General features: G+C 39.8%; 1 pseudogene; it reads left to right on the top strand.

The window, feature by feature from the left end:
* Nucleotides 1-441: 441 nt before the first annotated feature.
* LOC109263277 (40S ribosomal protein S4, X isoform-like) lies at nucleotides 442-1224 on the top strand (annotated as a pseudogene).
* Nucleotides 1225-12712: the final 11488 nt, after the last annotated feature.

Raw genomic sequence — 12712 nt, forward strand, 5'->3', positions numbered from 1 at the left:
TGAAAAGAATGAAACTAAAATACTGAGATTACACACAAACATTAATTCAAAGTGAATTAAAAACTTTAAAGTAAAATCTGAAACCAAAAAACTCCTAAAGGAAAACATGGTCAATGGTCTTGGCAATGATTTTTTGGATCTGACTCCAAAAGCAAAAACGAACAAATGGGACTACATCAAACTAAAAAGCTTCTGCACAGCAAAGGAAACCATCAACAAAATAAAAAGGCAACATACCAAATGGGAAAAAATATTTGCAAATCCAATAAGGGATTAATATTCAAATTATGTAAAGAACTCATACAACTCAACGGCAAAATAACAATTTTCATTAAAAAATGAGTAGGGGATATGAATAGACATTTTTCAAAAGAAGACATACAGTGGCCAACAGATACATGAAAAGATGCCCAAGAGTCTCTTTTCATGCCTAGTACAGCCATGGCTCATAGTCCCAAAAAGCATCTGAAGCATGTAGCAGCTCCAAAGCATTGGATACTGGATAAATCGACCAATGTGTTTGTCCTTTATCCAACTACTGGTCCCCATAAGCTGAAAGAATGTCTCTCTCCCATCATTTTCCTAAGAAACAGACTTAAGTGTACCCTAACAGAGATGAAGTAAAGAAGACCTGTATGCAGTATTTTATTAAGATTGATGTCCAGGTTCGAACTGATATAACATACCCTGCTGTTTTTATGGATGGCATCAGCATTGACATAACTGGGAAGAATTTCCATCTGATCTATAATACCAAGGGTCTCTGTTGTTTATCAGATCACACCTGGGGAGGCCTAGTATAAGTTGTGCAAAGTAAGAAAGATCTTTGTGGGGACAAAAGGAATCCCTCATCTGGTGATCCATCATGATGTTCGTTCCATCCATTATCCTGATCCCCTCATCAAGGTGAATAACACCATTCAGACTGATCTGGAGACTAGAAAGAGTACTGATTTCATCAAGTTTGATACCGATAATCTGTGTATAGTGACTGGAGGTGCTAACCTGGGAAGAATTGGTGTGATCACCAACAGAGAGGGATACTCTGGTTCTCTTGATGTAGTTCATGTGAAAGACGTCAATGGCAACAGCTTTGTCACCCAGCTTTTTGTTATTGGCAAAGGCAATAAACCATGAATTTCTCTTCTCCACGGAAAAGATATCTGCCTCACCTCTGATGAAGAAAGAAACAACAGACTGGTGGCTAAACAGAGCAGTGGGTAAAATGATCTCTAGGTGATGTGATTGGAAGTCTTTATACTTAATAAAAAATAATAAAAAAAAAAAATACAGCACCAAAAAAAAAGAAAAGATGCTCAATATCAGTAATCATCAGGGAAATGCAAATCAAAACCACAATGAGATATAGCCTCACACCTGTTAGAATGGCTATTACCAAAAAGACAAATAGCAAGTGTTAGCAAGGATAACAGCACTGCAGTATTATTTACATCAGCCAAGATATTGTGCCCAACAACCTAAGTGTCCATTGATGGATGAATGGATAAAGATATAATACACACACACACACAAATAGAATACTACTCAGCCATAAAGAATTAAATCTTGCCATTTTAACAACATGCGTGGACCCTGAAGGAATTATGCTAAGTGAAGTAAATCAGAAGAGAAAGACAATATGATTTCACTTATATGCAGAATCTAAAAACAAACAAATGAACAAATAAGAAAAACAAAACAAAACAAAGCACATAGATACAGAGAACAGAACAGTGGTTGCTAGAAGGGAGGGGAAGTAACAGGTAAGCAAAATGGGTGAAAGGGGTCAAGAGGTACAAACTTCTAAAAAAAAGAGGTACAGGGGTGCCTGTGTGGCTCAGTCGGTTAAGCGTCCGACTTTGGCTCAGGCCATGATCTCACAGTTTGTGGGTTCGAGCCCTGTGTCAGGCTCTGTGCTGATAGCTCAGAGCCTGGAGCCTGCTTTGGATTCTGTGTCTCCCTCTCTCTCTGCCCCTCCCCTGCTCACACTCTGTCTCTCTCTCTGTCTCAAAAATAAAATAAACATTAAAACATTTTTTTAAAAAAAAGAGGTACAAACTTCTAATTATAAAATAAATAGTCATGGGGATGTAATATACAGCATGATGACTATAGTCAATAATATTGTAGTGCATACTTGAAAGTTACCAAAAGAGTAAATCTTAAAAGTTCTCATTACAAGAAAAAAAATTTTGTTACTTAGTATGGTGACAGGTGGTAACTAGACTTATTGTGGTGATCATTTCATAATATATACAAATATCAAATCAGTATGTTGTACATCGGAAATTAACATAATGTTATGTGTCAATTATACTTCTCTAAAAAATAAAATAAATATATAAAATAAATGAAATTTTATATATATATATATACATATATATATATATATACACACATACACAAATTGTGTGACATAAAAATATTTAGCTAGATTTGACAGTGGTCACATCTGGGATTAGGATTTGGGATTGAATGGGATATGAGTAGATGACTATAATTTTTCATTTTAAGCCTTAATGCACATATAACTTTAATTGAATTAATTTTTAAATAATTTTCAAAAATAAAGGTAGCCTTGGTTCTCTCTCTCTCTTAGAAAGATAAGTGTGTTCCCAGCTATTCTTCTCAAAGGGACAGACTTGTGAACTAGGTGGATGAGGGGGTGAGGAGCCTCCTGAGTAGGGTATCCCAACGAAGACAGAGCCAGACAGAGTCAACTGGACCCAACGGCAGAGCCTTAGTCTGAGCTCAGAAGGCAAGGAGAGCCTTCCTCGTGCATAGCACACAGGCTGCCCTTTAGAACTATTTTTGCCCCAAATCCCCACTGAACCCCTGCCTGAGGGCTACGGAAAAGGGAAGTACAGTTGACTGTTTGAACAACACAGGTTTGAACCACACAAGTGCACTAATACGTGGATGTTTGTCAATAAATACAGTACTATAAATGTATTTTCTCTTCCTTATGATTTTCTCAATAACATTTTCTTCTCTATAACTTACTCTGCTGTAAGAACACAGTATATAATATATATAACATACAAAAACGTGTTAATTGACAAGGCTATCAGTGAAGCTTTTGGTCAATAGCAGGCTATTAGTAACTAAGTTTTAGGGGAATCAAGAGTTAAACACAGATATTCAACTGCCCTGAAGGGGAGGTGCGGGAACCAGTGCCCTTAACCCCCACATTGTACAAGGGCCAATTGTAATAAGCAAAAAACACAAGAACTAATTCACTAAGAACTATGTAGGAGCACTCAGCCCAAAGAATGCTCTGTCTTGAAATCCCTCTAACAGAAATGTGTCCTGAAAGGGGGGAAATCCCCTGGGCACAGACCCTTCCCCCACTGGACACCTTGAGCGCTCCAGGACATCGGAGCAGTGTCCAGAGGGAGACTGAGGTGTGCTAGAAGACATGGACATGCCTTCAGAGACTAATTAGAGCAGGGCAGGAGTCTGAAATGTGTAAACTGAGTGACTGCTGACTGATCTTAGGAGGCACATGTGAGTACTTCCTGAGGACTCTCAAAATCCCCTTGGGGCATTTTGCAGTCACCCAATGGGCTGTGTGAGCAGATGGAGTAACACCAGCAAGTTCAGTATCTTTCTATTTGTGTAGCCCTGTTGCCCTTGTGGGCTGGTGACTTGGAAAAGCAAATCTTCCAGAATGAGGTACAAATGTGCCGGCTCAGGCCTCTGACTTTGGCACAGAGTTTCACCTGACCAGCTTGGAGTGCTCTTGCCACGGGCAGTCTTCCCAGACACCGATCAGAGAGAATATCATGCTAAGCAACTTCCCACACCTCCCAGAAACTCCCAGGACACCACTCATGTGCTGCCACACCTCAGACATCTCCACTAAGTCTAAGAAAGGGGCCGTGACCAGTGGGCGAGTCCACGGCTGCCAGCTCCAGGTTTGAGTTCCACAGCTTAGGAAGAACAAGGGACCCAGGTGAAATGAGCTCCCAGCTTTAGTGTCTGCTTTTCTCCATGGCCAGATCCTTCATCTTGGCCCCTGGACACATCGTCACCTTGAGGAGTCAAAGTCAAGGCATGCTCTTGAGGCTTGGGTACCAAGGAGGAAGCTCCCATCACCTCCTGGGAGACAAAGCAGCATTTCTGTGCCTCCTCCCTTCCTCTGATGGTTCTGTTACAATGGATAAGGGGAATTTTCCCCTGGAGGATTATTTCCATTTCTCTAACAGCAGGACCTCTCAGAGACCTCATTTGAGCCCTTAACCTGCCCTCTCCAGCCCATATACCCAAACCACACATCCCATTATTCAATGATATATCCTCTCCTAAGGAAAGCCCCCTATTGTTTTTCATAGGTTTATCCTTTTCCTCCAGCTAGAGAGAGATTCCAGAAAAGCAAAGATCAACCTTAGTCCCAAAGCACCAGCCCTAGCTCAATAAATATGCTGGAACTCAATAAATATGACTTCACTAGTGTTTCAACTCAAATGGCTAGTTAAATAAGAAACGTGAAAAGGAGCTAACTTGTTAGGGGGTAAAAAATAAAGAAAAATTTAGAGGTCCTTCAAAGTGTTTTTGATAGCCTCCTCTCCTTCTTTTTCAGCCCCTTCCCCACCCCCGCTACATGCTAAAAATATATAAATAAGAGTCTAATAGAAGCCAGACATTTAAAATAACACATTTTCAGGGGATTTTTTTAAAACAAAGCTTGAATGCCTATGCAGGCTGTAAATTTACAGTTGACGATCCTCTGCCAGAAGCTCTTTTGGGTGCTTACAGCTGTGAAATACAATCTTTAGTTGACTACAGAGCCCCTCCTTGCTCCCAATCTGATCCCAACAGCCTGTATTCCTGACAACATAACTCTTCACAACAATAATGAAACAACAAGAATATTTATTTGGATTTACACACCACCTTTCACCTAAGGGTCCCTGAGCAACTTCAAACACCACTGAAATGGTTCCAAACCATGTACCTCTCCAACTTTGATTTAGAAGCTAAAAAAGGAGTCAGTCTGCTGTATGTAATTCCTTGGCAAAAATCATACACTTCTCCATAAACGGAAACAGTGAGTCTTGGCTCTTCAATAATCTTCTCTGCCCTCCTTACACCTTTCTTCTTTGCTGAGAAATAAGCCACTGGTGTAATCTAGACCCTTCCCTTAAATTGTATTGGTTTGTGCTATGAAGATTTTTTTTTTGTAAAGGTAAGTATACTACAAAAATTGTCTTTCTACTTTGCAAGATTCACTGAAATAACTCTTATTTGGGATACCTAAGCATTGGGAAATGCTACATAATCTATGATTTTATTTGAATGTAAACACTATCTTTTCCATTTCTTTATTTTGTCAACACTTGCTTTTTTAAAAATTTCTTCTTGAATTATAGCTATTTCTTTCCTGCCTATCCTCTCTACTACATGGAAGATTTTTACAAAAACAAGACCTGTGTATTTGTCCCTCTTCTCTTTGTATGCCAATTTCTCTCAGTACTGTGTGCATAGAGTATATAGATCTGTGATGAATTGACTTGTTTCTGAATTGCATCCATAATGGAACATTTTTCTTAAATACATTATGACCTCAATGTCTACATTAGCGTACAAATGAGGGGGTAAAAATAGCCATGTCTAACCCCTATCTTTTACTCCACTGAACCTAAACAAACAACTGCCAATAGTGTTAACCATCCTTCTCACTGGAAATAAGGAAACCAATTTACTAGACCTACAGCACAGAACCCAGATCTCCTGCTTTTGTCAAACACAACATTAGAAGGAAATTCATCTGAAACCCTGGATTATTTCAGCCCTATTGCTGGACATATAAAACACTGACCCTCTTAGAAAACTTTGGCTCTTAGTCATTCATTAAATCTAAATAAGGAATCCACAATGTGACAGACATTTTTGCTAAGGGCTGGGGATATAAGAATGTAAAGTGCATTGCCCTGTCCCCAAAGAACTTGTAGTCCAGGGAAGGAAACCATCAGAGAAACAGAGAAAGGGATGAGAACACTGTATGTGGCATCACATAATTACACACAAGATGAAGGCAGCTTCATTTGAACCCAACTTGATTGATGCTTCTTCCCAACCACAGGCTGGGCCATAAACATACTTTAAAACCCTGGGCTCTGAACCTACTTGCCCTCCTCTGGAATATCTAGTTCTCATCACAGCTGGGGTAGTACCTTGTCTTGGCATACTGAGAGTGGTGTTTTGTTGCATCCTCTAGAAGCTTTCTGGCGTATTCCCTGCATGCCATCTTTCTGTTCTGTCTTGGCTTATCACTCTGGAGCCCACAGGCCTGCTTGTTTTTTCCTTGTACTTTAACACTATGGCTAGATGGTATTTTCAGATTAAATGTTTTTCCTCTCTGTATTTGTTTGTTGCTTTCCTCCATTTCAGACTGGTAGCAGTCTCGATATGCCATGACTTCCAGAAGGTATGCATCAGGGCCAAAAACAGAAATAGCCAGCAAGTCCTTCTGGCTTTCCCACCCCACCTCCCCCCCTCCCCCAAAACAAAACAAAACAAACAAACAAAAAAAAACCTGTTTAAGCCTTTAATGGAACTCAGTGATTTGGGGAGAAGATGGGAGAGAGTGTGAGAAGCAATAAGGAGGGGGATTCATCCTCCCTTTCCTCTCTGCCCTAGGAAGATATCCCTAGGGTAAAAGAATGAAGGAAGAGAGATACCAAAGGGTCCCAGAGCAGCCATGCTTCCCTATGCCCCCATAATGTTGACATCAAAACTCCAAGTGGAAGGCCTAGGTAGAGTTTAGGCTAGACAGACAAAACTCCAGGCAACATCACAAGGCATAGCCATAGCAGAGAAAAAGGGATCTGGTAGGGAGGATGGCAGTCGTGGCAGGAACCTACCTGGAGAGACAACCAAGGACCAGATAATCACTCTGCATCCTAATGCCTTGGCAGAGGAAGGGAAACTCAAATAAATGAAATTAAGATTTCCCCGAGACTAAAGGAAGAGGTGCTCAGTATGAAGTGAAGTTGACTTATGAATGATAAAAACATATGACATTTCTAACATACCTGAGTTGTGTGGGCTGACTAGCACCACGCTCTTTCTGGATGCTCTGCTTTATGCATAGGGCTTTATCCATTGTTGAATTCTAGATCTAAATCTCAGGTTTTGTTTCCTTTCTCTATAATTTGGACTGATATTTCAAACTCCTTTCTAAATATTTCATTTCAAACTTACCAAGTCTTAAAATGACTTCTATCTTTTATACTCTTCCCCACCCCTACCCTACCAACCCAGTTCTCTCCCCCACATTCTTTTCTCTGATAATAGCATTAAAGTCCACTCATACTAGATATCTCACATATACCCTTAGTTCCTGTATCTCCCTTACCATCCAGACCAGTCAATTCTACCTTAGGAATATTCTCCATTGCCTCAGCCATATCCATTTCTCAGACCCTCATCATGTGTACTTTATCCATGTATCAGCCTCCTCACTGGTATCTGTGTTATCAGATTCTCTTCTACCCTGCCCAAGGCATCCAAGATCCTAGACTCTTCCAGCTCCCAACTAGAGAAAATCCACATTCCTCATCAGAGAATACAGGACTCTGTCTAAATATGACCTCTGACTACTTCATCCTCCACCAACTTATACATTCTACACCACATAACTCACACATGTACTCCAGAATCTCACCACCTCTCATGATCCAAGATGTGACTATCACTAAGCAATGGATAGGAAATGGTAAGTTTGTGGCTGAGTCTAGATGATAAGCTGGTTAAGCATAATTAAGCATGAAGGAAATCAGAGCAAATGAGAAAAAGTCTTGCATGGTTTCCTTCTAGAATTCCTTATGTTGCAAGAAAACAAACCCAGGAGGGGCTATTGCTTAGGACAATGGTCAACATGAATGTCAACTAAAGCTGAATTCTGTAAGGCTGCTCTGGCCAGCCTTCCAAGAGATCTTGGCCACTTCTGTGGTGCCTGTAATACTGCCATTCTTATAGGATTTTTGTAAGAATGAAAGTGATAGTTGAGTGAGGAGGGAAGTTCTCTGTAAACTGCAAAGTGTTATACAAAATGTAAGGATTCACACTTTTTTCCTGGAAATAAATATTCATTCACTTCTGTCTTTTACACTTCAAAATTCCTTAGGAAAATACAACTCACAGAGGGCCCGTCTTATGCAAAAAGGAAATGCCACATACGCATGACAATCCAAATAATTTTTTAATGAAAGAGCGTTGGGAAATGGCAGGGTATTTTTTACTGAGAACATGGGAACCCGTATGAATTCAGAAACATTACACCATGGTTGTTATCATCAGGGCAGTCTTGGTGTGTCTGGCTGAATTTTTAATATTCTATCTTTTTAATCTTGCATGACTCTCCCTGGCAAAGCCGGTCCAAAAGAAGAGACGCTTAATAAACATTTGAGGCTGGGGACTAGCTGTTTGTGAAACTCGCTGTCCATTAAGTAATTGTAGGTTAGGCTAAATAAAATGTTTTATGGAGAGTAATATATCCATGGTGAGGCTTCATTAAATGTGTTACTGTTTTTATGGCCCCTTCAGTATGGAAAACAAATAACCTGTCCTGTTTCTCCAGAGACTACTCTGACCCCCAAATCTGCTTTGCACTCGCCTTGCATGCAGATCAGGTGTTGCAGCTGGTTTTACAAAACGTAGGAGTGCAACCAGTTCTTTGCTGCTTACCAACACACTGATAATACACGACAAGGAATATTTTATTTCGGCGTTCCCCAAACTGTGTTCTATGGAGGATTCGTTCTGTAAGATGGTAACATGTATTCTGAAAAAATGAAAAAGAAGGAGGCAGCCATGACAATGGCTCCTCCATGAGCAAACAGGTTTGAGAAACAATAGGTTAAACACAGGTAAGCAGTTTTCCTTCCCACTGGATATTTAAAGCCTTCAATTGGCCAAAATGCTTTGTGCATCTCCTAGAGGGGAACACAGTACATAGAGCACTTCTAAAATTATTTGACCATAGAACTTATTTTCTATAGAACACAGTACAAAAGGTACTAGTGCTGTGCAGAACATAGTTTAGAAGAGGCTGTTTTATTTAATAAAGCCAAGTAACCAATGACAACCAGTTCAATAATTTCCAGAACATCATATTTCTTGGTGAAAGTCCTAAACAAGGGAACATCCCCCACAAGCAATATCATTACAAGAAGCATGAGACAGAATCATCTGCAAATGAAGTTTTGAGTAAAACACATTAAGATTTCACTACAGCCGGAGGATCTATAATTCAATATTTGGAGTCATTGTTTCTCTTATTGAGAATAGGAAACAAAATTGACAAAGGAGGTTGCCATATTTTCTACACTTTGCTGCAGGATGACAATCCTTCCTTAAGCACAGGAAGGAAAATATTAAAAAACAAAAAGCCAAGTATGTTTGCCACCTATGTTTCCCCTTACAATTATAAAAAAGCATCTTTAAGAGCAGAAAGCTTATAAAGTAACATACGACAGCCAGAGTGGCCAGGGTGACCAAGAATAGGAGCCACATTGTGACTCTTAACATAATGGATGCTGATGGTGCCCTCTTGGATCCCTTTTACCTGGCATCCCCAGTTGCCATAAGTGTGGGTGACTAATCAGCCCCAGAGGTTTCCTCCCAGGAGAATGGCCCTCTGCAGAACAGGACTTATCCAGGAGATTATATCACTCATCCATCCTGGGGCAGCTTGTAACCGGCGACTGACTGACGTGAGATACAAAAGGCAGGCCTCCTTTCCTCAAGGCAGGACAATTCATGCATGCAGCTCTTCATGAAATCAGGTTAAAAGCAGGTCTCTAACTGAGACCACAGCCCTGCTTAGCTCCTTGCCTAGCCCTATCCTATGTCCCTTACTCTCTTGTTCCTGAGACCACTCCAGTAACTTACACACACCTAAATGCCAGTCACAGGCTCTGCTGTTAGGGAACCCAGCCTAACACACCCAGTTTAGGACTTTGTATCTAAAGAGGCAGTTTTTTTTCTCTCTCTCAATTATAAAAATATAGTTCATAATGGCTCATCTTCTCACCTGTGTCAGGAACCTTACATCATGTTCTAATAAGAGCCCGTAGATCAGTATTTCACGTCGTGTGGATTTGGATCATGCACATTAGAGTTAGCAGGGTGCTTGCTAAAAAATAGAGATTTCTAAGGCCCTCCTCAGACCTACGGAGTCAGAATCTCTGACAGTGGGATACACAAATTATATTTTATGTATCATGTCAAGTTATGTATCATGTTATGTTATGTATCATGTCGAATTTAAGATCCACTATCAAGCTGCCATGATTGGGGCACCTGGGTGGCTCAGTCGGTTAAGCATCTGACTCTTGATTTTGGCTCAGATCATGATCTTGCAGTTCATAAAATCGAGCCCCAAGTCAGGCTCTATGCTGACACTGACAGCACGTGCACCCATACTCTCTCTCAAAATAAATAAGTAAACGCTTTTTTAAAAAGATGCAATGATTTAGCCAGCTTCTCCTCTCCCCACCACCTCCCTCCCTGTAGTAACTGAGAGACACTGTCAAGGAAAGCTAACTTGTCTTCTTACCTTCTGCCTACTGATTCACTCCTATGAGAGTGAACAATGTATAAATTTCTAAGTGGAAACTTCCAATGTGGTCTATAGAGAAAGAAAGAAAAAAAAAGAAATCCAAGCAGATTATTGTCTTGGCTAATGACAAATTACTTCAAAATGTAAATTTTGTTTCATTTCTTTGTAATCAAAAAATGTAATTTGAGATGACACTCTCCCAATAAGTAAGTTGGACAAGCTATGTTTAATCATCTAAAATCAATTATTTCCAAGTATTTACGAGCTATGGGAAGGAAAACATTTTTTCCAAAGCACAATGCAGAAAAGATTTACAGTAGCTCATAAACATCTAAATTGCCATATTTATTCATCTCACAAAAGGTGACTGTTGCTTGAGAATTATTTACCCAAGAAGTCTTAGATCTCTGAATACACAGTGAAAAACATCACTAACTGCCGTGTTTTTGCATACCTCTGACAAGCATGTGACAACACGGAGGAGCATAAGTACCCCAACCAGCAGGACAATCAAAATTAACCACAGGTGTAAGTTAATGACAAGAGATCAAAAAAACTCCAACAGCAAACTTGTCGTCTACTTTGGAACCAAGATGGATCAAGAGAATTAGAAGGTGGATGGAGACGGCTTCTTGGGACTGGTGTTTCCTGAGCAGCAATTTATTCAAGCCTAGACTACTTTGCAGGCAGACACATCTCTTCATTATCACTGTTTTGATGTGTGTGTGTGTGTGTGTGTGTGTGTGTGTGTGTGTGTGTGTTGCGTTTTTTGATTCAAGAGAAATAAAATGGTCTTGATTCAATGCCAAACAGAGCAGACACGCAGTTCCTCACTGGCTGGCATTTCTTAATGACCATCTCAGCAGGGATCCCAAAATGAATCAGCCACCCCTGGAAAGCTCACTCACCCCTAGAATATGTTCCTAATAATTATCTAATGCTTGGTTAATAGAGAATACAAGAACACACTTCTAATCAAAGTGAAGCACCCTTTCAAATCCCAGACGTCCAAAAAGCTACCTGGTAGGAGGATATTGAGTTTTTCAATTTGTTGTTTTCTCCTGGGGGTTGAAACATGACTGTGTGATAAAAAAAATCTAAAAACAAAACTTGAAGAGAAGTCTAAACTTGCAAGTAATAAAAATACATTAAAACCAATATTTTTAAGAAGAGATATGCTAAATATAAAGTATCACAAATACACTTTTTAAGAAAAGGCAACTCTGCAGGTATGAACATGTAGTTCCCAAAGTCCAAAGTGGTTCCAATGTGTCATTTTAGAATGAGTTCAAAGTTCCCTAGAAAATATGTTATTAGAGTAGCTCCTTTTGGGGAGAAAGTTATACATATCACTCAATGGGATTAACACACAGACACCTGGGGCCACATCAAGAGCCAGCACGTTGATCTACGAGGTGTACAGATAAAAGAGGCAGAATTAGAGGTAATTTCCTCAAGAAATTCAATTCCACTCTACATGATATTCTTAGCAATTTCCTATCGAGATATGCTTTAGCACCTAACTGGTCAAAGGTCAGACCCAAAACATATTTATAGTGGCTTAGTATGCACCCAGGCACCATAGCATATCATCACAATGAAAGCTGCAACTAAAAGTATGCACCTTAGTCCTTCAGGTGAGACAAAGTTGAGTGGAGCTGCTTAAAAGTCACGAAATTCTAATTAAAAGCAACTGTCATAAAAAGAAGAAATGCTTAATTTTATGACAGTCATCATAAGCACAGGTTAAAACCATATATGATATCACTATGTACTACCAGAATGGTTAAAACAAAAAAGACTGAGAATGTGAAATGTTGGTGGGGTGCCTGGGTGGCTCAGTCAGTTGAGCATCCGACTCTTGATTTCCACTCAGGTCCTGATCTCACAATTCATGGGGTGGAGGCCTGCAATGGCTTGGTGCTGACGGCATGGAGCCTGCTTGGGATTCTCTCTCCCTCTCTTTCTGCCCCTCCCCCACCTTCTCTCTCAAAATAAATAAATAAACTTCAAAAAACATTGTAAAAAAATTTTTTAATGTTTTACTCCCATAAAAGTTTACTTAGAATAAAACAATAACAAAAAAGCAACTGTAAAGAAACCACTAGAAAAATAGTCCATCAAAAACAGGATACACCTAAAACC

The sequence above is a fragment of the Panthera pardus genome, unplaced genomic scaffold (assembly GCF_024362965.1).
Source record: "Panthera pardus isolate Hobbes unplaced genomic scaffold, ASM2436296v1 HiC_scaffold_17, whole genome shotgun sequence".
Taxonomy (NCBI): Eukaryota; Metazoa; Chordata; class Mammalia; order Carnivora; family Felidae; genus Panthera; species Panthera pardus.